A 27,774-nucleotide genomic window follows, 5' to 3' on the forward strand; every position below is an offset into this window, starting at 1 on the left:
GATTCCAGAAGTCTGACAACACCAGATCATCCAGACAGTGTGGGCCAAGAGAAGCTTCGAAGGACTCCTAGTGGGATTGCAAATTTGAGCAACTACTTTTAAAAAACAATTTGTCCACTTCACCCTTCCATACCCCACGTTCCACCAATGCCACTGACAGGTCCTCCTGGAGAGAGTGTCCCTAAGATGAATCACTGCTCTCAAGGCACTTTGAGATCTTACTCACAGACACAATACAAAAACAAGTATTTCCTGTATTCCATGAAAAGAAAGAGGTTGGGAAGCAGTGACCTAGAGAAACTCTTGCATTTGTACACCAGGAGACATGTGCAATTTCTAGCAACATTGCTCATCATAGCAAAAAATCGTTAGCAATCCAAACATCCAAATACCAAAGAACAGATCAATAAAGCTTAGTACTTTTCATAATGGAATAACATCCAACAGTAAAAAGGAACTATACCAATACACATACACACACACACACACACACACACAAAAAAAAAAAAAAAAAAAAAGTTGGATCTTAGAAACAAAATTTTCAGTGAAAAAAATTAAGTTATAGAAGACCATACAACATGTTTCATAGTTTTCAGAATCTTAAAAACAAGCAAAACTAAGTAACATTTGTTTGGGGACATATATGATTTAAAAAAATCTATTAATGAGACTTGACTTGGGATGGTGAACACAATACAATATACAGATGATATATTACAGAGTTGTATACCTGAAACCTACATAATTTTATTAACCAATGTAACTCTAATAAATTCAAGAAAATATTTTAAAAACTTAAAAATAAAAAAAGTTTAAATAAATGAGAAGCATAAAATTTAGGATAGTGGTTAGTTCTGGAATAAGGCAAGATATATATATATATATATATATATATATATACATATATATATATATATATATATGCTAAAAGAATACATAGGAAGGTATATGCATGTCTATTATCTATCCTTTCATGTGTATCACATATAAAATTTAAAAATAAGACACAAAGAGACAGGAAAAATGTCAGAATAGTATCATGTGGACCATGATATCCATACATGCTTATTTTATTCAGCTGCCTTCATTCTATGCAAAGTATCTGTCTTTTATTTTATACAGTTATTAAGTTGTTGCCATTTTTGCTCTAATCAGAAAGTATTTGGGATGTAATACATATTGGTAATTTAAAATCATGCAGGGTTACTGTCCCAACTTTTAATTAATAATAAGCAATTTAATTTAAATTAAATTAAAAATTATCTAGCAGTGGTTCTCAACCTTCCTAATGCCGCGACCCTTTAATACAGTTCTTCATGTTGTGGTGACCCTCAACCATAAAATTATTTTCATTGCTACTTCATAACTATAATTTTGATACTGTTATGAATCGTAATGTAAATATCTGATATGCTCTATGTGTTTTCCGATGGTCACGACCCACAGCTTGAGAACCGCTGATAGAGCATTCTGAAATTTTGTGAAACTTATTCTACTTGGACATAATTTTTTTAACGATCACTAGCAGTTTTATTGCTTAAATATTCAAACTATAACATTTTTCTGCAGTTCTGCTATTTGAAATAGTGTTTTTCTTTAAAGCTAAATGTTTAAACTATAAGTGATAAGTAAAAATTTACCAACTTAACATTTGAATGCCTTTCATAAGAATTTGCCTAAGATAGCATTTTATTTTTTAAGATCGTCTCATTTTCATTTGAAGTTTACTTTTTCTTCTTTCACACCTTAAATTCTTTAGCTAACTCTTAAGACAGATTTGATAACTGGCCCACAGGTCCTGTATGTCTATTGATTGGCTGAAATAGCTGACACTGTCAATCTAGTTGTAATTCAAGTATTAAGGAGTACAGACATTAAAAGACATACAATCCTGGGAGTACCGAAGGAAATTCTGGTTGTGCCCAATCACAAGCAAAATGCTTAAGTACACTGCGGAAACTAAGACCCGGGTGTTTGCATGTACAAGTGAGTGCTTTATCTATATCGGGGAGAGGGTGCACATGTGTGTGTTTACCAGGAGTACAGTCATTTTTGAATTATTATTAGTATTTGGGTCAGAATGAGACAAAGTTATTTAACTGAAATTCACAATCAATTATGCAGATTCAAATAAATGTTTTGGATGTAAAATGCCTCTACAGCAATCCATCCCTCTAGAAGGCATATATTTATTGCTCATTTGTATTGCCACTACAAACTGAGGATGAATCCTGTTCTATTTTTAGCTAAAAAAGAATGGTATTAAAATAAGAGAGTGTTTATTCCATTTGTGGGGAGAGGGACATGTGATATGGGAAATAGATGGGGTACTGATAGGTGGGCTCCTGATGTTTGGTAACATTTTAGTTGTTGGTCTGAGTGATGTTACATGGCATTATTTTTTTTTTACCATGAGCTTATACACTTCCCCACAATCTGTTGTATATTATTTAGCAACAAAATATTCTAAAATTATTCTTACATAAAACTTAAATAATTGGCACACTAGCACACGCTCCATGAACAACCATTTGACATACAGTATTTTTACCCCTCCTCTTTAAGGTTCTAATAGCATTTTTATGTTACAGATGAGGTAACTGAGACATAGGAGTTTGGTCAATTTGCCCCTCTCACTGTCATGGGGCCATGATATTTACAAACTGCATTGGGGTCTAGAACCAGTATGTAAGGACACAATGAACACAATGATGATTTCTTTAGGTTTGGAGTGTAGGAATTTCATCAGATACCTTAATAACGTGAATAAAATATCTCTCAAAAAGTTGTGTACTCCAATTCCAGGTTGGCCAAGCTATTTGTTTATTAGCAATTTAACTTCAATAGTCTTGACACTGGGAAGCGGCGGGGGGGGGGGGGGGGGGGGGGGCGCGGCGGTCTCAGACAGCAATAATGAGTCTGGTGTGAGTAAAAGGAATATTTCCCTCTAGACATTAATGAAATGAAATTCTGAAGTGTCAGTCTCCAGTGAATTTAATTCCAGAAAACCAGTTTTCTCCGGCTGCACCAATAAATACATTAAAACGAAGGCTCTGGTCATGGAAAGCTGAGAACCACAACTGGGGGTGATTTTGCCCCAGGGGACACTGAGCAATTTCTGGAGACACTCTGGTCATCACAACTTGGAGGCACGACTGGAATGTGGGGATGGAGGCTGGGATACTGCTGAACATCTAACAGTGCAGCAGCTGAGAAACCCTACTCTACACTCACTTCACATTGGGTGTCAAAACTACCCAGGAAACTAGTCTTCTGAACTCACCTTTCAGTGAGAACTCTCAGCTTCCTCTCAAATTTCAGTAATTATTAGCTCTAATTTACAGCTTTTCAGAGTGCATATAATCATTATTCAGAGTGCATAAATATATAGGCATTTAAGTAAGGAGCTTTTCTAATCTGAAATAACATACTATTTCAATTCAAAACATAATTGTTCTACCTTTTTAATAAAGTACTATATCAGATCTTTGTTCTTTGCCAGGGACATATATAGGTACATGTATTACATATATATTAGTATACATATACTATGTTATATATTAAATGTGTATATGTACAATATTTGTATCTGTGTTAAAATCATATAATACATATATACATACATATACACATGTATTATAACACATATACACTTACATATGTATATTTTATTATAATGCAAACATGTATATATAAAATGTATAGATAAGCTGACTCTGTATCAGTGCTAAGTTGGCCATCAAATCATAAGTGATGGCATACACTTATTGTATGGTATTCTTATATAAATATATGTAAATATATTTATATATGTGCACATATTACATACATATAAATGCATTACTAATAATACATGTGATTATATGTGTACATCTATATATATAAAACCCTAATATGCAAATAGACCGAACAGCAGAACAACTGAACCGGTCACTATGACGTGCGCTGACCACCAGGGGGCACACGCAAAACATGGCAGGCATCAGCAGCAGGCAGCAGAGTGCAGAACATGGGGGGGTGTTGGCCAAGGCAGGATGGTGGAGCAGGTGAGCAGGGGCGCCAGACCAAGGGAGGGTGCCGGTCACTGTCATGGGGGCAAGCCTCTGGTAGTTACTGAAAATTCTTTGCTCCCATGTGCCTCAGTCCCACCGGCACTCACACCTGCCACTGGTGCTGGAGCCACTGCTCGCACCAGCTGCCAGCAGCGCACGGCACCAGCCCCAATCGCCCCTGAGGGCTTCTCCACCTCCCCCTGCTCCTGAGAGGCAATCAGGGAAGCAGCCACCACTTGCACCCACTGACAGCGCTGGCCCCGCTCGCACCCGCTGCTGGCACCGGCCCCAATTGCTCCACACTGTCAGTGGGTGCGAGCGGGGCTGGCACCATCAGCACGTGGGAGTGGTGGTGGCAGGAGTGGGGCTGGCGGCAGACAGGGGACCCAGGGCCGTGGCAGTAGGGGCCGGGCGAGGACACAGAGGATGGGCTGAGACCCGCCCTTGTGCCCACGGCAGCCTCACAGCCCAGAGTTCCTTTCAAGGTGCACATATTTGTGCACTGAGCCCCTACTATACATATAATATGAATGCATTTCACATATATGTTAAATATATATCACTTAATTGTATACATATTGTATAAATATACATATTTATATGTGTGAATAAGTATTTGTATACATCAATACACATGTACTTACATGTGTAAACATTCTATATATTATATGTATACTAGAGGCCCGGTGCATGAAAATTCATGCACGGGGGGGGGGGGCCCTCAGGCCGGCCTGCAACCTCTCACAGCCCAGGAGCCCTCAAGGGATGTCCTACTGGTGGCTTAGGATGTCCTAAGTCGCAGTCTGGCCTCCCCCGTGGGAGGCAACCACACCAATCAGGGGAAGGTGCCACCCCCATCACCCCGCTGCTGCTGCCGCTGCAGGCTGCAGCAGCTGCTGCCCTCAGCCCTCGCAGGAGCCACAACTTTGTCCAGAAGGACGTCTGGCTGTCCAGTCTAATTAGCATATTATGCTTTTATTATTACAGATAATATAGTAATTATGATATACTTTTCATTATATACTATTATAACATAATAGCATATACATAGATACATATTATAATATATAGTATAAAAGTAATACCACATATTATACCATAGAATATATGTATTATATGTACAACATATGTACAGTATTCCATATATGTGATTTACATATGTAAATATATAATGTACCCACCCCTACAAGTCTCCAAAGTACTGCCCACGATAGAGGCTGCCAAGTAGGGGGACCCTGGGCCAAACGTGGAGTGGGGAGGCTGGTCCTGGACCCTCTCCCTCTGCAGCCCCCTCCCCTCGCCTGAACAGATGCGCAGCTCAGGCTGTGGATCCTGCCTCTACCCCAGTTCTCTCCAGTATTGCAGCCCACTCACCTCTCTCCTCTTCCTGCAAATCACCTGCAAGTATATGCCACTTGCTCAGATGCCGTTCAGCTTTTGCTCTGTGTCGTCAGGCACAGAGGTCCTTGCTCCCAGCTCCCCTCTGCTATCTTTTGATACCAGAAGGAACGTTTCTAAATTGCCGGAGTAAAATGGAAATTCTTTGCTACCCTCTCCAACTTTTAGGATGGGCCTCGGAGAGACTGAGGACTTCATGGCTACCAGTGTTGCTCATCGCTTATCGTACCCCCACCACCTCCACATGGGAAGGACAGGGCTGCCTACCTCCCAGCAAGAGAGCTCTGGCCCGAATCTGGCTTCTGGGAGAAGAGAACTCAGGGGCCTGGACTGCTTTCCTGCAGGCTTCTAGCTGCCGCAGTGCATGCTGGGACTCAGCTCCCACTCTCCCAGACCCCTCACCCAGCTGCACAGCCCCAATACAGAACCGAACCAGGTGGAGCTTGATAAACCTTAATAAAGAAGGAACTTTGACCAGGGGGCGGGGGAGGCGGGGGGCGGCACATTCTAGGTAAAAGGTGCTCAGGAGAGCCTGCAGACTCCATCACTGGTGGAATTTGAAAATACAGTCATCAAGGAGAAAGGCTTGTACAATTCAAAATGGTAGCAGGGAATGTTTGGTTAATCAGTGTTTGTTTGTTTTCTATTAGAGGAAGAAATGAACATCTCTCTTACTACTCTATGCTTTTCCAAAATCCTATTACTTTTTGTTCACTGTTTTTCATAGTTATATTAGGATTTCCACATTAACCTTGATATACAGTTGAAAATGTGAAACTATTTTTCATTTTAAAAAATCTATACACTGATTACATATGGAGAATTTCATTGAATTCTGTTAGAATATTCATATACTTAGAGGGGAAATTACCTAACTTGTGCTGAGACATTCTCTCTCTCTCTCTCTCTCTCTCTCTCTCTCTCTCTCACACACACACACACACACACACACACACACACACACTACAGCTTTCAGGTCAATAACTCAGAAAACTCGCCATTTACTCTTCATGTAAGAGAAAAGCCATTGTCATTAAAAAGACAATGATAAATTAGATCTCTGGCAAATTGTGTATGTGAAAATTTTCAATAACCTTTTATAAATAGAGATGCAAGCTTATATTGAAAGTATTTTAATATAGCTCTATCAAAAGTAATTTAATTTTTTTACAAAGGGATTTAATACGTAATTCTCAAGTAAGTAAAAGCTGTTCAGTTTTTAATAAAAGTAATTCAATTTTCTTAATCTCTGTGTAATATTACCTGTACTAAGTTAATGGGTATATATTATTGGCTGTTTAGGTCCTCAGTGCTTTATAAGCATTATTAACACATTTGATCCTGACAAATATGCTATACTATTTGATACTATTAACTCCACTGGAAAAATCAAAGAGAAAGGGACACAATGGTTAAATAATTTAACCAAGGGCACAGAGCTCATATTCTGAGCCAGTACACTGTTGAAATAAGTACAGTACTAGGCATCTAAAATATACTTGGTGAAGGCTGGGAGGGAGCGTGGGGGTGGGGGGGACTCAATGGGGAGGGGGGCCATCTGTAGTACTTTAAACAAGAAATATAAATTTAAATAAATAAAAAAATTAATAAATATGCTTGACAATAAAAAAGGCTGATTTTCAGTAGCATTCTGCTTAGTTGCCAATGAGTAACAACAACCTCTGTTTTTTGGAAGACTTGCCAAAATCAGTTGCATGCCTGCTAATGAATCATGTTTCCCACAGAAATATTCATTGGAGAAGGACAGAATAAGCTAGGATACATCACAAACATGCTTAAAATCTTTAAAAATTCTATATACTAGAGGCAGCAATGGGACCATTGATAGGGAGCTTTGGAAATGTTAGAATCTCAGTCTATTCAGAAAACAAATAAAGTTTATTTAGACCTAGTCCAATATTCCATTGATGGATTCAAGATTAATGAATGACCTTCCCTTCAAGAAATCTATTTCCTTGAACAAAATGTTTTATTCCAATCTATATTATTGAAATTGTCATCCAGTTGAAACTGTAAATCATCAACTAAGAAAGAATGGAATTATGCTAACAAATATAAAAAATATTGTGCAAAGATCAAATTTCATCCAAGAGTTAGGCAACAATATTGTTCTCTAACCCTAAACCGAGTCTGAGTTATTTCTACAAATTATGCAGGTCTTGTTTCAGGATCCCAGGAGTCCCATCTCCATGCCCAGGCATGACACATGTCCCTGGTGCACCTCTGACTCCTGCCCAATGAGAGATTGAATATGCAAATGGACAACAGCCAGACTTCATACAAAAACAGAACTCAGGATCATAACGGGCAACTACCAGCTCAGGAAGCCAGCCTATGATTTAGTAGCCAGCCCAGAGAGTCAGACAATAACCCCTGTAGCAATTAGCTCAAAACAGCTAGGACTTGGTTAATAATTTTTACCCCTGCTTTCAGATACATGTTCAATAGAGATTTTAAGGTCAGAGGAAGCCAAATGTGCACACCTAATTAATCACATAGGATGCCCTGTTTCTAGTTGTCCTACCTACAGCTTCCCTCTATCTTTGGCCCCCAATCAGAGCATACGGAAGCCTTCCCCTTTTTCCCATTATAAAGTTTTCCCTGGCCCTTGCCCACCAGTGAGTCTCTGTCAAACACAGTTGATGGTGGCTGAATCCCTTGCTATAGTGACCTCTAAACAAATAGCTTTTGCTTGTTCTAATGTGGATGGGTCTTCATTTATTTCTATGCTAATAAGCTCTTCCCAACACTGTAGGCTCACCCTCACAATTATAACCCCCAAGGCATTGACTCAGCATGTCAAAGAAAGTCCATCCTAAGTATCTACAGAAGATCCAAGTATGTTTGAAACACAGCAGCATCCTCCTGGTTTAATAAAAAAAAAAAATCTATGGATTAGCTCTAGGTTGTCACTTCTGTGGAAGGTGCACTTTGAGTAGTTCATCCTAGTTACTCAGGATGGAAATAGCTAGAATGAATTACTGATTCTATCTAGGATGAATTACTGATTCTAAGGAGAATGACATGGGGGAGATTTTAAACTTGCCCTTTCCAGGTCATTCAGCCTTACTTTGTCTATGGTGTAGTTTTGCCAGGACTATGCTGGTTTGGAAATCACTAAAATAGATCTGCAAATTAATTTCTAGTCAGTGCTCCTTTCATAAATGCCTTTATACTTTTCATACTGTTTCATGAGGCTTTTTAAAGATTAAAGAAATGGTTACCGTGTCACACCCCACCTCTTTCTCCCAATGTATCTATGTCAACTGACAGTGTGTGGAGACAGCTGATGCACAGTGACATTCTGGTAAGAAAAAAAGAATATATGTTAAGAACCAGTGATGATACCACTGGGCTTGAATATGGGCCTTTCCTGACTTTATCTCTGATTATTATATAAAATAACATTTCAACTCAATTAAATACCACTGAGTATAAACTACTGCTAAATTCTTTACCTTCTTTAAGTATTAACATGAGTTTGACATAAAATTAACATTCACTTGAGGATACTAGCTTAGATATCAGTAACGTAAATCTAAAAAATAACATATTGCTGCAACTTAAAACAAGTAAATATTTATCAGTATGTTTTTCTGGAGCTAAGCTAAAAGGCAAGAGTGATTTTCTAGTTGTCAAGTAAATCATTTTAGCTGCAACCTGTAAGTTTCTATGCATTTGCTCCTATATAAGACTATATATATATAGTTATATATATAATTGTTAATACTATGGTGTTAATGGGATAAGCTTTCACTTGGAGGCAAACACTGGCTTCTGTGTCCCAAGTTGGAAGAGCTTTCCCAATTAATCTTCACAATTAATGGATTAATGGGAAGGCAGTTAACTTTTAATGACAGCACAGCCAGCGGCTGATTGATTTTAGAGGTTTAATGGCAACTATTTAAAGTCCAGATATTAGGACAAGAAGACCTACAAATTCACCAAACAAAATCAAGCAAAGGTAAAGAGGAGGAAGAAATCATTAAAAAGCAGAGAGTACGGCAGCTCTGGGAATCTGCACATGTTGCAGACCGTTACTGGCAGATAAAACGGCCACAGGGACAACACGATGAGGACCTTTAGGACTTGGACATATATCTTCAATCAGCTCCTTTTATGACCAGCTCCACATGTCAGAATGGACTTTTGATTAAAAAGAACTTGAAGAGAAACTTTAATAATCATAATACTCAATAATTCAAATAATAAGATTGTAGAGTGTCAGATGTTAATGCCGTGATATAAAGGGATTTTTTGTGGAATGGAAGCGGGGAGAGGTTTAGAACATTAATAGGTATGTAAATTGGATAAGATAAAGGATGCTGTGAGTTAATAAAAATGAAGCCCAATTTAAAGAAAACGCTCTTGTAAGGTTAAAAACTGATCATCAAAAAAAATGATAAATACAAATTAAAATAATGTCCACCAAACATGGGGCATATGCCATTGACAATTTAAACACATGATAACATACAGTTAAACAAGAAAAAGGATGAAAGACATAGAAAACAGTATGTACAAATGAGTCCAATGAGCTCTGTCTTCATTAGCTCATACAAAGATTCTGGAATGTCTACAGTTTAAACTCATGGGTAAGCATTTATGGGATCCCTCCATTTATTGCAAACACTGTAGATTAAATTGACTTTAAGTCTCTGATAAAAGAACTAAAGTCAAATGGAAATGGAGACATGTCTTTAAAATAAAATGGGTTTAAATGTATAGTATAAATGATGTTTCTTCTCTCTTTTTCTTCTTCTTTAACAGGTTCATGTGAAAAATCTTGAGTGATTACTATAGACCACAGCTTGTTTTTCATAGCCCAGGCATAGAGGCAGAGGAAGTACATGGCTGCTGTATTAGTTTGCTGTTGCTGATGTAACGAATTACTACAAACTTAGGGTCTTAAAGCAACACTAATTTATTATCTTTCAGTTCTGGATGTCAGAAATCCAAAATTACTTTCACTGGGCTAAAGTCAGAATGTCAGCAAGGCGACGTTGCTTCTGGAAGCTCCAGGGATCAACCTGTTTCTTTCCCTTCTCCAGCTTCTAGAGGCTGACCTCATTCCACAGGACCCTCTGATATCTGCTTCTATCCATTATATCTCCTTCCCTGACTCTCCTGTGGCCCTCTTTACCTTCTAAAGATTCTTGTGATTTCACTGGGCCCACCTGGGTAATTCCAAGGATCGGGATGTGGACATCCATGAGAGACCATTACTCTGCCTACAAGAGTTACCAACCTATAGAATCAAGAAATGAAATTTTTTCCAGATTCTGTGGCTCAAAATATTGCCCACTGTTATGAGTAAGTCATTGAGTTAGAAATGGAATTCACATTATGATTATCATTTCAGATATACAAGTCTATGTCATTCCCAAGGTCACCTGGAAGATTATCCCAAAGATCATGTATCATGGAAATGTACACATGTAACCTTTGTAATCTTATTAGCCAACTAGAGGCCCGGTGCACGAAAATTCGTGCACTGGGGCGGCGAGGTGGGGGGGGGTCCCTCAGCCTGGCCTGTGCCCTCTCGCAGTCTGGGAGCCCTCAGGGGATGTCCGACTGATGGCCCTGCCCCCCGCCCACTCCACCCCCAATCGCCCCTCCACCACTGCTGGGCGTAGCAGCCCCCCGATCACCACCCCCTCCCTCTGCCCACTGGCACGCACCTTGGCTGGCCTGGCACCACCTGCTCACCAGCCCTGCCCCCACTGACCAGTCATTCTGCCGTTTGGTCTATTTGTATATTATGCTTTTATTATATAGGATGTCATCTCAATAAATTTAATAAAAAGAAAAATAAATTTTAAAAATGATTATCCCAATCCTCTTCTCAATGCATAAAGCTGAGACATGAGGATATGCTTAAAGAGAAGAAGGGAGAGAGAGAGAAAAAACATTGATGTGAGAGAGAAACATCAGTCAGTTGCCTCCCATACATACCCCAACAGGGAATCTAACCTGCAACCTAAGTATGTGCTGTGACAGAAATCAAACTGGCAACCTTTTTGTGTATGGGATGATGCTCCAATCAACTGAGCCACCCAGCCAGGGCTCTGCTCTCTATTTTGACAACTTGCTTCTTCTCCAAGTCTCAGACATGGCTCCCCATTCTCTATGATACACCTCCAGAGTCAGCACACTCCCATCCCCTGGAAGGTCCCAACTTGAGCAGAACAGGCTTCTATTATTGCAGCACCTTGCAGGTGGTCTGAGTCTCCACTTGTTGGGATGAATGTGTCTGGAGGGTCAGCATCATTTGCTAGTTGTCACCTCACACAGAAGACAGAACATAGCATAGCATAGTGATTACAAGTTTAGCTTCAAAGCCATCCTCCATGGGCTCAAGTTCTAACATTGCGAATCACTAACTGCTCTTCAGAACTTTATTAAACTGCCTTCCCCATCTCTAAGCGATAATAATGTTCATACTAAGGTAAGCAGGGCTTTCTGAAAATTAAATGAATTAGCATATAAAGAATACTGGTACCGAGAGTATAGTAAATATTATGCAAGTGTCTGTAATTGCAACCTTAAGTGGTTATTATTCGAAATACAAAAAAAATCAAGACTTGGAACTGAATAAAATTTAACTTGATATCTCTTATAAAATCTTATTACAAGAATTATCCCTTGAGAATGAGAAAAAAAGAGAAGGCAGCATTTAGCATGCCTAACCACATTGTTATCCATCCCTCTAAAAGAAAATTGGCACCGAATTATTAACCTTAAAAAAAAGGAAATAAAATGTCCTTGTGATGCATTCTTTTCCTATTAAGAAATACTTTTTAATGCACCAACAGGCCATATTTTTTCTTTTATCTCTTGGGCTTTAGAATAGTTTCATTTACTCCAGAAAAATAGAATTGAAGACTGCACATAATGCAGAAATTGAGCAGCCGTGATTTATAAGGAAAGTGGAAAGAGAACATGGGGGCATCTCTTCATTTGGACACCTTGATGCTATAGTAAGAATGGTCAGAGCATTCATGCTATGCTCAGCTAAGTCACGTGTTCATGCAGTACAGCAACAATGACCTCCTAAGTGTGTGCCATTTCCATTAACTGGTAGTTTCAACCTGAAATTGCCATGTTTTAGACTTTGACTCCTGGAGGGAAAATTGGGTAAGCCTCAATTCAATGCCTATTCTAGTCATATTAGATGATATTTCGACATTTGTGAACAAATACTCCATTTTATTACTAAATTATTTTGAGAGTTCTTATTTATATCTCAAAATATCACACTCAAAGATGAAGGCTGAAATGTTTTATAGTGATAGGGAATTTTTCTGCAGATAAATGCATTTTAGTAGGTGAATCCATAAAGCTATTTTAATGAACAGCTATTTCCAACTAAGGGTGGGAACTAAGCCAATTAGAAATAACGAGCTTCTCTGAGTAACAACATGAAATTAAATGGAGGATATTTCCATTTCATTGCCTAAATTGTTGTGTTTGATTTTGTAATCAAGCAAGAGACAAGTTCTGTGGGCCTGGGGATGGGGGGATATTTCCACCTTGATTTTGGCAATTTAGTTAAAAGCAAGCTGAGCAGGTATGAGTTAACCAGAGAACAGGTGATCTCTGGAAACTCATTCTTTCCAACAAAGCCACACATTTACCAAAGAACCACCACTATTTCAAGGACACTTGGAAGTTTCCAGCCCCTCATCTCCTTAAATATAGGTAACATCATGGCACAGGCCCCAGAGCCAAATGTGTGAGCCCTCAGTAGGCAGAATTCTAAGATGATTCCAAGAGTCCACCCCTTGCAAACACTGTGTAGAACCCCTTCCCCTCGAGTAAAGGCAAAACCTGAGAGTACAATGGGAGATCACTCCTATGATTATATTACATGGCAAAAGCAGTTTTGCTGATGTAGTTAATTAATTAAGATCCCTGGTTTAGTTGACCTTTAGATACTGAAAGGGGAGATTATCCTGAGTGCGCATCACCTAATCAGGCAAGCCCTTCAAAAAGTGTTAAAGGTCAAAGACACAAAGAAGTCAGAGAAGACATGAAGCATGAGTGAAGTGGCTCCTACTGGCCTTGAAGGAGCAAACTTCCATGTTGTAGAGAGGGCCGGATGGCAAGAAATGGCAGGGGGCCTCGAGAAGCTGAGAACAGTCGCAGATTTACGGCAAGCAAGAAACTGAGGGCCTCAGCTACAAGGATCTAAACCAGCGGTTCTCAAACTGTGGGTTGCGACCCCTTTGGGGGTCAAACGACCCTTTCACAGGGGTCGCCTAAGACCATCGGAAAACACATATATAGTTACATATTGTTTTTGTAATTAATCACTATGTTTTAATTATGTTCAATTTGTAACAATGAAATCGGGGGTCACCACAACATGAGGAACTGTATTAAAGGGTCGAGGCATTAGGAAGGTTGAGAACCACTGATCTAAACTCTGCTAACAAACATGTCAGTTCTCTCCAAGCCTTAGATGAGACGGTAGGCTGCACCCTAACATTTCTAGGTCCTTCATCTCTTTTTAAAACAATTGTAACACTCCCAACAACCTAGTAACATTCCTTTGTGACTAAACCAAATACTGGTAAGTCATTTACTTCCAGGTCTTTCAATATATACGACTTCCCATATTATTGGCAAGTACTACTCACTATATTACTTGTTAGTGTTACCTTAGATTTATATACCATGTCTTGAATTAGACCATAAATTAATTTAAAATTAGAAGACACATGTCTTAATTGCTTTGCATATCCCACCTTAATCCACTTTTAGACTCAAAACACAATTTTAAAAAATCTTTGAATATTTTGTCATTTCACTTTAGAACTTAAAATAATTAGCTTAAAATAATCTTTAGAGCTAATATAATAATAGTAATACAAGTGGACATGATATGCCATTTTGCTTTTCAAGACTACCATGGTTAAAAACCGGTAATTCCCATAATAAAAGACAAAATTCAACAGTCTCATTCAAATGTATGCTTTTTTTATGCTAGTTTTCTGTATAATTCTATTCACACTTAACTGAAATTACAAAGAATGTTGAATAGTTTTTACTGTGTTATGATGTCTATGAATTATCATTTTCATGTTAGTTTCTACAAAATGCTGTTGAGTTGACCATGTATTTAAACAAATACTTATATACACCCTCAGAAGTTTCCATGTAAAATACATCCTCCTTGAACCATGACTGAGGTACTTCCCTGACATATGTCACAGTATCTAATTTATCACAAATTGACTTCACATTTATCAGCATTTATCACATTAGTAGGGTGAACTGATCCATGCCAGTGTACCAAAGATGTTTTAACTGGAGCCCTCTAGAAAAAAATGCTAATAGCAATAACAGCTACATGTATTACATGCTATGTCCCAGCCAGGTTAAAGTCTTGCAGCAACTCAGTAAGGAAGATACTGTCTCCATCTTTCAGATATAAAATTAGAAGGTCAGAGAATTTAAATTTCTTGCTGAAGGCTTTGGCTTATTTTTTTTTCCATTCAACATATTTACTTTTAATGACTGTACTACCAGCACCACTATCCCACTTCACTGCCTGAACTTTGAGTTATTTGAGCAAGTACATTGAGTATATTGTCTTAAGTGTACATGATGTGGGATAGGCAGGTTCTCTCTATAGAAGACAACAATGGAATACAGGGGTGGGCAAAAGTAGGCTTATAGTTGCAATATAAATAAATAATATAATAATCGGTACAAGAATAAACTCTGTGTTTCGCGTACTTGCAACTGTAAACCTACTTTTGTCCACCCATGTATATCCTCTGTAGTGATATTTCTTTAAATGTGCATCAATGATATTCCAGACATCACCTGCAAAAAGTTGACTTATTTAACTTTTTGCAGATAAGGCATTGTAATAAGTAACATTGAAAATCTCTACCAGGTTCTAGAAAACACTGAGTCACAACCAGGAAAGATGAATCAGTACAGTACAAACTCCACTTGAACATCATCTCTGCACTACCTACTCCTTCCCAATCTACACACATATTTGTGCAGATTCAACCAACAGTGGCTAAAAAAATTTTCTTAATCCCAGAAAGTCCCAAAAAGCAAAACTTGAATTTAGCACTGTGCTGAATCCACACGAGAAAGTGATGTGTAGGCACAGTCTGCTATAGCCCACATGTAAATATAGGTTATATGCAAATACTACATCATCTATATATATAAAAGCCTAATGACCATCGCAACTGAACGGATGACTGAACAGGCTGTGTGGGGCGACCAGGCCGGCAGGGGGGATCAGTGAGGGGCGACCAAACGACCAAGCAGCAGGGTGTGTGGGGCAACCAGGCCCACAGTGGGGTCAGTGAAGGGCAACCAGGCCCGCAGAGGGGTCAGTGAGGGGTGACCAAACGACTGAGCAGCAGGTTGCGTGGGGTGACCAGGCCAGCGGGAGGGGCAGTTAGGGGTGATCAAGCAGGCAGGCAGGTGAGCAGTTCGGAGCCAGTGGTCCCAGATTGTGAGAGGGATGTCCGACTGCCGGTTTAGGCCTGATCCCCAGGATTAGGCCTAAACCGGCAACTGGACATCCCCTGAGGGGTCCCGGATTGAAGAGGGTGCAAGCTGGGCTGAGGGGACCCCCTCCCCCCCAGTGCACTAATTTTGTGCACTGGGCCTCTAGTTTTATATAAGGGACGTGACCATTGTCAGATTTTTGTATCTTCGGGGTTCCTGGAACCATTCCCCCATGCATATTGAGGGATAACTATGTATTTCAATTAACTTTGAGGAAGTTTAAATGATAAATTGGAGTCAAGATTTTCCTGTAAAATTATTATCTCCTTCCTCAGTACTAAGAATTTACTTTCCATTGTAAATTGACCCATAATATGCACATATAGAAGAATAGGTCCTTTTTATTTTTTAGAGCTACAATAATAAATTAAATATATTCAAGTACAATTAAATTTATTGAATAAAAATAATTATACTTGAATAAAAATAAATATAAGTAATCATTTTTTATTATAGTTCATTCAATACCTCAACTTCTTTGCAATGTAGGGAGTTTAAATGGTAGGGCACATTCCTATCTAATAGAATTTTAAATATATATTTGCTGGTTTTAAACAAAATTTCAATTAAATAATAGTGTAGTACATATTTACAATAGCCAAGATATGGAAGCAACCCAAGTGCCCATCAATAAATATTGGATTAAAAACTTTTGGTATATATATATATATATACAATGGGATATTAGTCAGCCATAAAAAATCATGGAATCACATATTTGTGAAAGCATGGGTGGACCTAGAGGGTATTATGCTAAGTAAAGTAAGTCAGACAGAGAAATATAAAAACCATATGATTTCATGTATATATGGAATCTAAAGAGCAAAAGAGACAAATAAAATAGAAACAAACTCATAGATACAGAGAACAGACTGATGGTTGCCAGGGGGGATGGGAGTTGGGGGCTATGCAGAAAAGGTGAAGGGATTAAGAAATACAAATCTGCAGTTACAAAACAGTTACAGGGATGTCAAGTACAGCACAGGGAATACAGTCAACAATAGTGTAATAACTATGTATGGTGCCAGGTGGGGACTTGAAATATCAAGGACACCACTTTGTAAAGTAGATGATTGTCTAACCATTACGTTGTAATGTTGAAATCTAAATAGCTAAGAAGAGTTTGCTAAATAGTATCATCAATTAAAATAGCTTTCTAAAGACCAGTTATTGGTGTTCTTATACTTGAAATTCTGGTGCTCAAAATACTAAAGTACTTTTTTAAAAAAGAAAAAAAAGCTTTCCTTCTTATTTTTCATAAATCTTCTGAGTTCATTTATAAATTAGCAAAGGTTATTTCTTAACAACTTTGAGTAAAACCTTCTGGGTTTTTCTTCATAGCTGGATATGTCCAGTGGCGTATTTTTAAAATGTCACAGTTGCCACTGGAGAGCTACTGAAAGCCTCAAATGTTTCCTGCCACAGATTTTTAAATCTCAGGAGATTGTGTAACACTGCAGAACACACTGGAGAATGAAAGCTCTCTGGAGGGGCAATTACCTCGGCTCTTCTCAATGTTAGAGGTATTGAATATGGTCAATCATTTAAAAGCATTCACCTATGGTTCTGAATCCTTGGATACAGCAAAAGAAAAGGATTCAAAATGATGCTGGCATTTCCAAAAATGGTACATTTAGTACCATCATAATGAACTATATCATTTCTCCTTCCCTTCCCTCCCCTCTCCTCCCCTCCTCTTTCCTTCTTCTCTCTCTCTCTCTCTCTCTGTCTCTCTCTCTCTCTCTCCCCCTCCCTCCCTCCCTCCTTCCCTCTCTCTCCCACTTGGGAGCAGAGTCTATGAATCTTCTTTTAAATTATATATATATTATTTCTTTCAGAGAGGAAGGGAGAGGGAGAGAGATAGAAATATAAATGATGAGAAAGAATCAATGATGAAAGAGATTGATCAGCTGACTGAGAATGTGCAGAAGCAGCTGATCTCCTGGTTCATAGGTCAATGCTCAGCCACTGAACCATGCCGGGTGGGCTATGCGTCTTTATATACCTGTTTTATATATGCTTCAACATGACAGTCATCTGGTAAATGCTTAATTAAACATAACTTGAAGAGCACATTGTAAATTTTAATCAACTTTTGCTTTCCCATTTTACCTAGGTCCTCTTTTTACACATTAAGTGACAGATATTTCAATCCAGACTGTATTTGTCCTGAAGCATCTAAATAACCCAACTGTAGGAATTCAGCCTTTTGTCATAAGGAGCAAGTATTGAGTCTCCACTATTTGAGCCAAATGGGTGGAATGGAGGTAGATATTTGAGTGAGAGACGGGAAAACATCATAGCTATCAGCTATGGGGAAGGAGAATGCTCATAAAACCATTAATTCAGGACATATTCTTGTTCCTGCCAAAAATAAGAGATGTCAATAAATGCAAGGACATTTAGGCAATGCCTGAAAGTATTCTGAATGAGCCTTATTTCAGAAAGATTTTACTCAATATATCAGCATAACATGAATCTTTGTAAAATATTGCATTGTTATGTATCACACACAATCTCAAAAAAAAAACTTTAAATATGATCCTTTGTAGAGAAGGAACAGATAAACAAAAGTAAAAACCACCAACTGGAACTGATCTCTTCTTGCTCTCATGTATCTCTGATTTCAATCAGCCATGACACTATCAGTCTTACACGTTCACATGAGAGAAGTCTGCTGCCTGCTCTTGATCACCATTGTCACTCTCTTGGCTATTCTGTAGCTCTTACTGCTTCTCATATGAATGAACTCAACAGTTAAACATCTGGTTTCTATGTTCTCATGTTAGACTCCATTCCTCTCCCTCCTCATTTCCACCCTTCATTTTGCCAAGAGTTTCAACTTTACAGAATGAAAATCTAATTAGTGTCACACACATGTGTGCCCATAACAAAATCTTAAGATGACTCATTCAAGATTCTGGGTAAAATACTAAGTCCTTAGCTTTATATACAGGACTCCTCATGACTTGGCCACTTTGTGACTATTTCTTTAGTGTTCGCTGCTATCATATCTCACCTTCAGTCAGTCCTTCTGGACTCCTTGAAGTGCAAGCAAAAACTCCATGCCTTTGTGGACATCCTTTTAACTGGAATGTTCCTCCTACTTCTTCCCCTTCCTGGCTCTCCTTTCATCCCTCAAAAAACAGCTTTTTCTGATGTTCTGCCTATAACCTCCCCAAATGCCCTGTATTACATTCTGTCATCACACCTATCATGATGCGCTGTACATTGCTCCAGAACTAGAAAGCTGAGCTTTAAGCCTAGCGTGGGCTGGTTAAGAGTTAACCAAAGCATCCATTGAGAACTACGCCTGTACTAACAGTGGTGACCTTGAAAGCGCCCGGAACAGTACTGTACATTTTGCTTTAAAGAAAAGCAAAACCTTAGGCATAGAATATAATCACAAAAGTGTTATGTATTTGGAAGTCAAAACTTCCATTCTCAATTGTTGACAAGAAGTTACTGATTTCGACCATTATGACATTTCAAAACCATGCTGAAGACGTGCAGTGATAGGCAGCACACTGTAGAGGCTAACTAAATATTTGTTGAGTGAATAAGTGAATAAAATGAGCAGAGTAAGATGAAACCCCAAGAAGCCTCAGAAATCACAAGGATAAGGAATGCTTTAATAGGCTGGATGAATAATCACCCAACTCAGTGAAAAGTAATTGTATGAAATCAAATACTTCCAGGGAATGAAACATTACTTCACCAAACATGCTTAGAATAGACTTAGCTAGTATTTCTTTCTTTCTTAGGTATAATTCTCTGAATCATCAATGCCAATGGAAAAATAAGCAGAGTCCCAAAGTCTGCAACTACAGAGTTCATTTAACAGGGAATATATTCATCTACTGCAATTCATAGGGATAAATGTCCAAACTATCAACTCACAGTCAGTGAAAACCATAAAAACTCATATCAACTCTAGTAATACTATTGGTCATTTATTGATTTTTGAAGGAAACGAGAGGAAACACATAGGTTACCAAATAAATCAGAATGGTATTACATCACAAATCTAGATTGAAGTAGATTGTGTATCATAGACTGATTTTTATTAGAGTTACTTTAAGGCATATTTTTTATCTTCCTCATTTTGTTTTGATCCCTGAATGGCAGGGATTTATGATTTTATCCACTACCCTGGACAAGAAATCCACATAGAGCTGTTTTAGAGATTGAATGGCCGGAAGCTCCATTAGGGAAACAAGCAGAACCCTAAAATGTTAACTGGGTAGACAGATAGGGACTTCCTCTATTCCATCTCTTGCTTGTAGAAGAATGTGTAGCTTAAGAAATGTCTGTTAAACATAAAGAATAAAAGCTGATCACAACTCTCGCTTCAAACTACTGGGCTGAAAACTCTACATTCAGTTCAGGGCATCAATTGTATTTTTTAATAAAGATAGTCTCATTCTAAAAGATGCATTAAATTTCAATTCTAACATTAGCCATTTTCTTGTAGTATTTCACCTGGTATTGTACCTAGCATATGAAATGTGTGATTAAATACATTTATTTTCACCAATATCCAATTAGTTCCAAGCAAACAGTTATAAAGCTGTGAAAGTATACATTGTGAAAAATTGCCTTAAGCGAAGAATCACAGAAGTCCACCTAAAAAATGTATTATACAAATGAAGGAGAAATTCATTTTAGAACCAATTTATCAATGCCCTACAAAATCACTTTCCTGTAATAATTTTTACTTGTGTAATCAGGAAGATAGGAAGGAGACAAGAAAGCAGCTCATCAATATTGTTATATCAAAGTAAATATTATTAAAATGATAACCTCATTGCTTTGTTTGATAGAGCAGATATTGAAAGGTGAAGCGTATTGCTTGTGTGTAAAAAAGGAGGAAATATTAAGAGCCCCGGGCATAACTATAAAGAGAGCTGGGCTAGATGAATAGGGGTCAACAGTCAAAGAAAGAGGAAGGCACAAAGTGCCCTGAATGTCTCTGATATTTTTCTTTTTTAAATAAGGGATCAGGATTAATGAGGAAACCCATTTAAAGGCATATCAGACATTTCCAGAGAATCATCTACTCTCTGGGACTCAACTTTACTAATGGAAACAGAGTTCTCATTCAAAATTGTAAATCTCAAGTGTTTTCTTTTTCATTGTGATCTTCTTAAAATATAGGTTGCTTTCCCTGATTAGGAATGAAAGTATTGAGCAATACTAGTCTGTTTTCTTGAGAAAGTATAAAAAAATTTTAAAGGAAGACAAAACTCTAAGGTCCCAGAAGGAAATCAAAATCGAAGGGAGGAGTGATATAGCAGCTAAGAGGTTCTTCCCGTAAATAGTGACCCCCGCCTTCTGGAGAAGACATAGGCTCCCGGTTACAACCAAAACCTGCATTTGCCCATCCGAGGCCACAGGACTGGAGCTCCTGAGAAGGACACATGTAGGGATGATTGATGCTTCTGCTAAAGGCTGTAGAGACGAGACGGCTGTGTGTATAACTGACAAGACCAATTGATGAGTGAGCGGGTTTCCTAGAGGGTGACAGATGCACTTCTGAGATCTGTCAAACGTGGCAATCTCTACCTACCACCTGTGATTCATGTTTGAACATGTGATGCTGCTAGAGGAGACACGGAACCATCTTTAAGTGTTATAAATTCTTGAGCAGAAAAGGGAAGGGTGTAAGACAGCAACGGCTTTAAATATCTCCTTCCAAAATAAATGTATATTTTTTGCCAAAGTGGGACAGAGACATTGAATACTTCATGACATTGACATTTGTAAGTGGTTTATGATACTCTGATCTCAGAGAATGAAAGACTCTTAAGACGCCATATACAACTAGAAGCAGATATTGGTAGACTAAGAGAATTTAAAAATAAATCAATGAACAACCAATCAGTTCAAAAGAGAGGAATGTTTAAATAAGAGCACATCCACTTGACAGGTTACTCTGAGCCATTAAAAGAGACAAATACAAAGACTATTTAAGCCACAAGGGAAATGCAGTGGAGAGGATGGGGAAATAAGCATAAAGAAATGACTGGGTGTGAACAGATGCTATGTTAAGATTGAGTGAAATAATGTATGGCAAACATCTGTCCCAATTCCCGATATGAGGAGGGCATTCTACAAATTTAAAATTAGGCAAGTTTTAAATTGAATTTAAAGAAGTCTTTAGAATGATGATTGCTTGTTTTGTTTGTGGTTTGTCTGTTTGTTTGTGGACTACTCATAGAAGGTATCACAGAAAGAAAGAGAATCCGTGTGCTCTGAGATCTACAGATAGAAGTGAGAGAGAAAACAGGTTGCAAAATTAACTTTGGGAAAGGGACATGAGAGACACACAGAGCAAACTGCAACACAACCAGGGCCTGGGAACATAAAGGAGAAAGTAATTCGGAAGAGGATAAAATAATATTTATGATAACCGCTGTGGGAGTGTGGGAGTGTAGGTGATCAATAAAGAGGTGATTTTAATAAAGGGCAGTAAATTATCATCCTGTGTATCTCTAAGACTTGTTGGAAGGAGAATTCAGCATAGAATAATGCACGCAAAGGAAATGACTTGCTTTAAAGATAAAACTGTTGGGAAATCATGGGAAAAGCATTTTCTTTTTGTATCATTAGGATGCACACCTTAAAGGGACCTCTGAAACTCTCAAATAGAGGCAGCTAGAGAGCCCCAGGTGAAGACAAAAGGAAATAAAGAGAAGGGACAGAGTAGCGGTCCCACCTCATGGCAACCAGGCCTTGGGAGCCCATGGATGAAAACACACCGCATGGGATCCCAGCAACCCCACCAAAGAGGAATTCAACTGGAAGACAACTTAACTCACTTGATAAGTTTCAGTCAGTAAGAGCACTATCTCTGCTCTTAAATTTTCAAAAATTCTTCCAAATGCTAAGAGAAAAGTCACTTTATTCAGGCAATTGTAACAGGGAGAACACCAGTGATGGACTGAATTGTGTCCCCCACAAATTCATATATTGAAGCCTTGACCTCTAATATTACTACATCTGGCGGCAGGGCCTTTCAGGAGAACATTAAGATTCAATGAGATCATAAGGCTGGGGCCCTAACTGTGAAGAGACACCACAGATCTCTCTCTAACTGATCACAGACACAGAGGAAAGGTCATGCCAGAAATCACCCCTGAGGGCACCCTGATCTTTGATTTCCAATCTCCAGAACTTTGAGAAAATATGCTACTGCTGTTTAGCCACCCAGTGTGTGGTACTTTATCACGGCAGCCCTAGTAGACAAATACTAGGGAGGGTAGCCCGGAACATGGAGAGGGAAAGAAACCATACTGTCGATGAATAAAGTTTTGCCTTGCGGAGGGAAGAAACAATACTGTCAGAGGGCCTTGGTCAGGAGTATTGCAATCTCGCAGAAAGAAGTTGGGTTTTCTTTGTGATATGAGCTGTTTCAGCCCCTTAGACTCTGTTCATGGAACTGCTGACCCCAAGAAGGAATTTGAATCGAGTGGCTAGGTCTTTGGGTACCAAGGCACAAGGGGGCTCAGAGCACATTCAAAGGGGAATATTTTATGGTTACATTCACTCAGACCAGTAAGGAAGAGATTGTTGCTAAAATGCAAGGGACAGACTCCTTGGAATAAAGCAGCACTTACCTTAGAATTTATCAGACCAGAGAGGGGACCCTGAGAACAGGCATGTGTGGCTTCTAATACTCAGGGGAGATGCTTTTAAAGGCTTCTGCAGGAAGTGAGTGTATTGCATTTCAAAATGCAAGGAATTTGGCCTTACTTAACCTTGGCCCAAGCCTCAGCTCCATTCTTCCTTACTCAGTGGCTTTGGAAGGACCTCCTAATTTTCAATTTCCTATTTGTAAAACAGTGATATCAATGCCTGCCTCACAGGCCTGTGAGGTACACTTCAGCACCTTAGAGTCCACAGAGCCCAATGCAAAAGGAGCATTTGTCATTATTAATGATGTATGTCAACGTGTGTGGAAAGCTATGAACTATATAATCACAAAGGTATACAATAGGAAGACAAAAGAGGAGAGGAATCTAAAAAAGAGATAAAGTTCTACAGGAAAATCATTTAAAAAGAACATGTGTGCAATTAAAGAGGAAAATAAAAGTACAGAACTCATTAGTGCTTGTAAAAATTGCTAAAGGCAATGAAAAAAGTTTTGTGTACATTTGTAGGCAAAAGAAGAGTAAGAAAGCTGCAGGAACACTTTCTGAAGTTAATGATGTAGTTGGTCTGGATGTTGTGGGTTAATGTTGAGCTGATTAAAATTAATGATGAAGCAAAAAAGAAAAACTAAGTTTAATTTTCTTATATTCTCTGTAAAGGAAAAGGGTCTTCAAGTGGGAAAATGTAAAATAAAGGCCAACATGAAGGAACTGAAGTCCAAGAGAGATGAAGAAATTTACATTTTTTTCCCAGCAGGTGGACAGAACTTTGCAATACAACTTTCCAAACTGAAGGAAATGCCCTGGGAGGTGCCCCAAGACGGAGAGGCACAGGATGGCCCGGAAGGAGGAAGATGCCCTTCCAACTTTACACTCTTCATGTACTGTTCCTCTGTCCATCGAGAATCCTCTGGCCAAAGGATTTGATACAGTGGCCTATCAAATTACATTGCCTATAAATAAAAAGGGGGTGGGGAGGGGAAGAGAGATAGCAAGAAACAGCAAGAGTAAGTTGGCCATGATAATATGTATCCTAATGGATTATGATAGACCAGAATGAAATATGAAACCTAAGTAAATGAAATGTAATAAGGTAAGTACAAAGCCAAATAAAGTTTAAAAAACAGCGAAATTAATGGTCTTCTAAATCAACACTCCAATGTATCTAGCCTGCTTCCATTCATCTTGTGAGAGTGTGTGTGTGTGTGTGTGTGTGCGCGCGCGCGCACTTCAACTGGAAAAAAACAACCGTCTATCAGTGTGCTCATTCCACACTGCCTGAATAGCCTCTCCACTCCAGGCACTGTGCTAGGTGTTGCAGATGCAGATGATTAAGATAATACCTTTGCGTTCCAAAGATGTTACAGTTTTGTAAGAGAGACATTTTTCAATCAGTTTTTTACTCTATGTTGGGGCAGGAACAGGTGAACACTTGCGGTGCTATGGAATTTTTGCTAAGAGCATGGTGAGAGTTGAGGTGGTTTGACCAAATTAGACTCCACAGAGAAAGGAGGTGATACTTGCTTTGTACAGAAGTTTTCCAGGGGGATTCAGAAATAAGTGATTGGAGGCGATGCAGGCAAAGGAAACAGCAGATATAAAGGCCACATGATAGAGGCCAGAGGACATGGGGTCAGGGCAGGATTGAGAAGGTGACAAAGCAATGAAGACAGACACACACGGGAAGATCAGCAAATATAAAGGAGGAAGGTAGTTTGTTTGCTGTGCTAACAAGTCTCAACTTAATGCTGAAAACACCTAACAATTAAATATCTGCACAGCAAGACTTGCTTTCTTTTTGGATAAAAACCTTAAAATGGATTGTATCGATGCATTACAGAAAAATTACCTAAAAATATGATAACATGTATAATATTTAAAACTATTCTATGATATGGAACTGGAGGAATAGGAATCCCAGGAAGGAGTGCAGGAGGAAGGGGACAGCTGCCTCTCCAGTTGTACCGGCCAAATCAATCCTGGCAATCACCGAGATGACAGATGCCACAGCCAGACCATCCTCACATCCAGGCAAATGAAAGAGGAAAATGATCACGGAAGGCTCAATTTTGCTAACTCAGAAAAACAGAGCCCTGCCAGCATCTTCTCTGGAGAATGGTTCAGTGATTAATGATACTACATACATTCTCTTCATGCTAATCTATTCCATGTTGCAATTACAGAGAGAGGCTGAGAAAGACCATTCCACAGGCAAGCGTGCAGCTCGGCTTTCAAGGAATGAATGCGGCCACACCAGCGAACAGCTCAGGTCTATATGTCAAGCACAGCAAACTGTTGTGATCATCAGTTTATTCTGAGTACTTACAATTCTACACCACCTTTTTATTAGCCTACATTTTTTCATTTCTCTGGTAGATGTCTGCCTATGAAATATTTTATCATGTTCCATCTTGTGAATTTTGTGATTAGGTCCTGTAGGATGCCACAATTTTAAGGAACCGATATGTTATCTTCACTGTTTGCCCTTTGCTTTCTTAAATGGATTCGAGTTCTTTTCCCAAATTATCTCCCCCTTTTGTTTGTTTTAGGAAAAGTTACACGTGTTATGCTAGTTGAGGTTGTGTTATGACATTTTACAGGCACGTGAAGTTTTCTTCACAGGATTATAATACAGACTCTACGTTAATGTACAACAGCTCAAATAAGCACAGAAATCATATACACAGTGGAACAAAAGAGCCTAATTGAGCAGCTTCATAACCTTGCACAGAATTCCCTCACCACCACTTTAGATAGAATTGCTTTTATTTTAGCAATGTTCTTTTAATTAAGTCCCAAACATCTAAAACATGGCAAATGTAAATATGTATTATAAATCCTTAATTATGAGGATCGCTAAGCATCCATGCAACTTCCTGCCCCGGAGATAGATTCTTTTTGTTTAACGTCAGCCAAACTTCCCAGCTAAACGTGAATGATGGGAACAATGTTAAACTTTGTTTATAATGCCCTTCTCTTGGTACCAGTATCACTTTATGGCATTGTCTCCAAGAGTTGAATTATGCTTCAATTTATCTAGTGGTTTTAAAGCCAAAATCTCTCCTGCAATTTTCTGCTGTCACTGCCATGTTCAGAAACACTAGCACCTTGGGAATGAATAGAAGTTGAGGTAAGTGTTGAGGACCCTGAGGTCTCCATGTCATACCCTAGAAAATAAAGTACTTTGCGATCAAAAAGGGCAACCTGTCCCTCTCCCCTCTGTTGAGGATGAGTTTAAACTAGATCCCAAAAGGCCTCTTGCTGTGTTAAAATCCCATATTCTGTGTTAAAACCATTCTAAAGACTATTCTGATATGGTAGCAAATAAGAAACAATCATATTCTATATTCCAACAAATTATATATTATTTGGACTATAGAATGTTATTATATTATTCTAAATATCATTTATAATGTGCCACATAGGTGCAACTGTTTTCCATTTCTCTACCATTATGGATTATTCCCCAATTCCTACACACAAAATCTTTCAGTATATGCATACCACACATGAGCTCACACATACACACATACACACACACACACACAATGACAATGACAATTTAATCTCAGCAACTCATTTCCCTTACAGATTATTTTCAATTTAGTTCCTTCCTTTTGCTTGGTTATCTGCTGATCAATATATATTAAAAGACAAACATATATTAATAACTTGGAAAGCTAAAGACAAGTCTTGAATATCTAAACATATATTCCATCTTTTGAAGCAAAGCTATTAGCCCAGAGGGAATTTTAATTTCCTCAGATTTTTTTTTAAAAAAATCTCTTCCTTGGGTCTGGTACAGCTAAGGTAATCCCTTTTTATTGACAGGAAAACCTGGGACTCTCAGTTGGGGGCCATGGGTTCAAATGTCTGTTCTATGTCATCCAAGCATCTACCCACTCCAATCCCGAGGAGAGTTTATCAGTTTCCTCATTCAGGGGACATTTAAAAATATCTCTGTACAGCCTGGCTGGCGTGGTTCAGTGGTTGAACGTCGACCTTTGAACCAGGAAATCACCATTCAATTCCCGGTCAGGGCACAAGGCCAAGTTGCAGACTCAACCCCCAGTGGGGGTGTGCAGGAGGCAGCCAATCAATGATTC

The 27,774-nt window shown here is 38.7% G+C and overlaps 1 protein-coding gene across 1 annotated transcript in view; it reads right to left on the reverse strand.

The window, feature by feature from the left end:
- Positions 1–27,774, reverse strand: part of CNTNAP4 (contactin associated protein family member 4) — a 239,836-nt gene that overhangs the window by 202,931 nt on the left and 9,131 nt on the right. The gene's annotated exons all lie outside the window — the stretch shown is intronic.

The sequence above is a fragment of the Myotis yumanensis genome, unplaced genomic scaffold, assembly GCF_028538775.1.
Source record: "Myotis yumanensis isolate MYYU_CA2020_CCGP unplaced genomic scaffold, mMyoYum1.0.hap1 SCAF_18, whole genome shotgun sequence".
NCBI lineage: Eukaryota > Metazoa > Chordata > Mammalia > Chiroptera > Vespertilionidae > Myotis > Myotis yumanensis.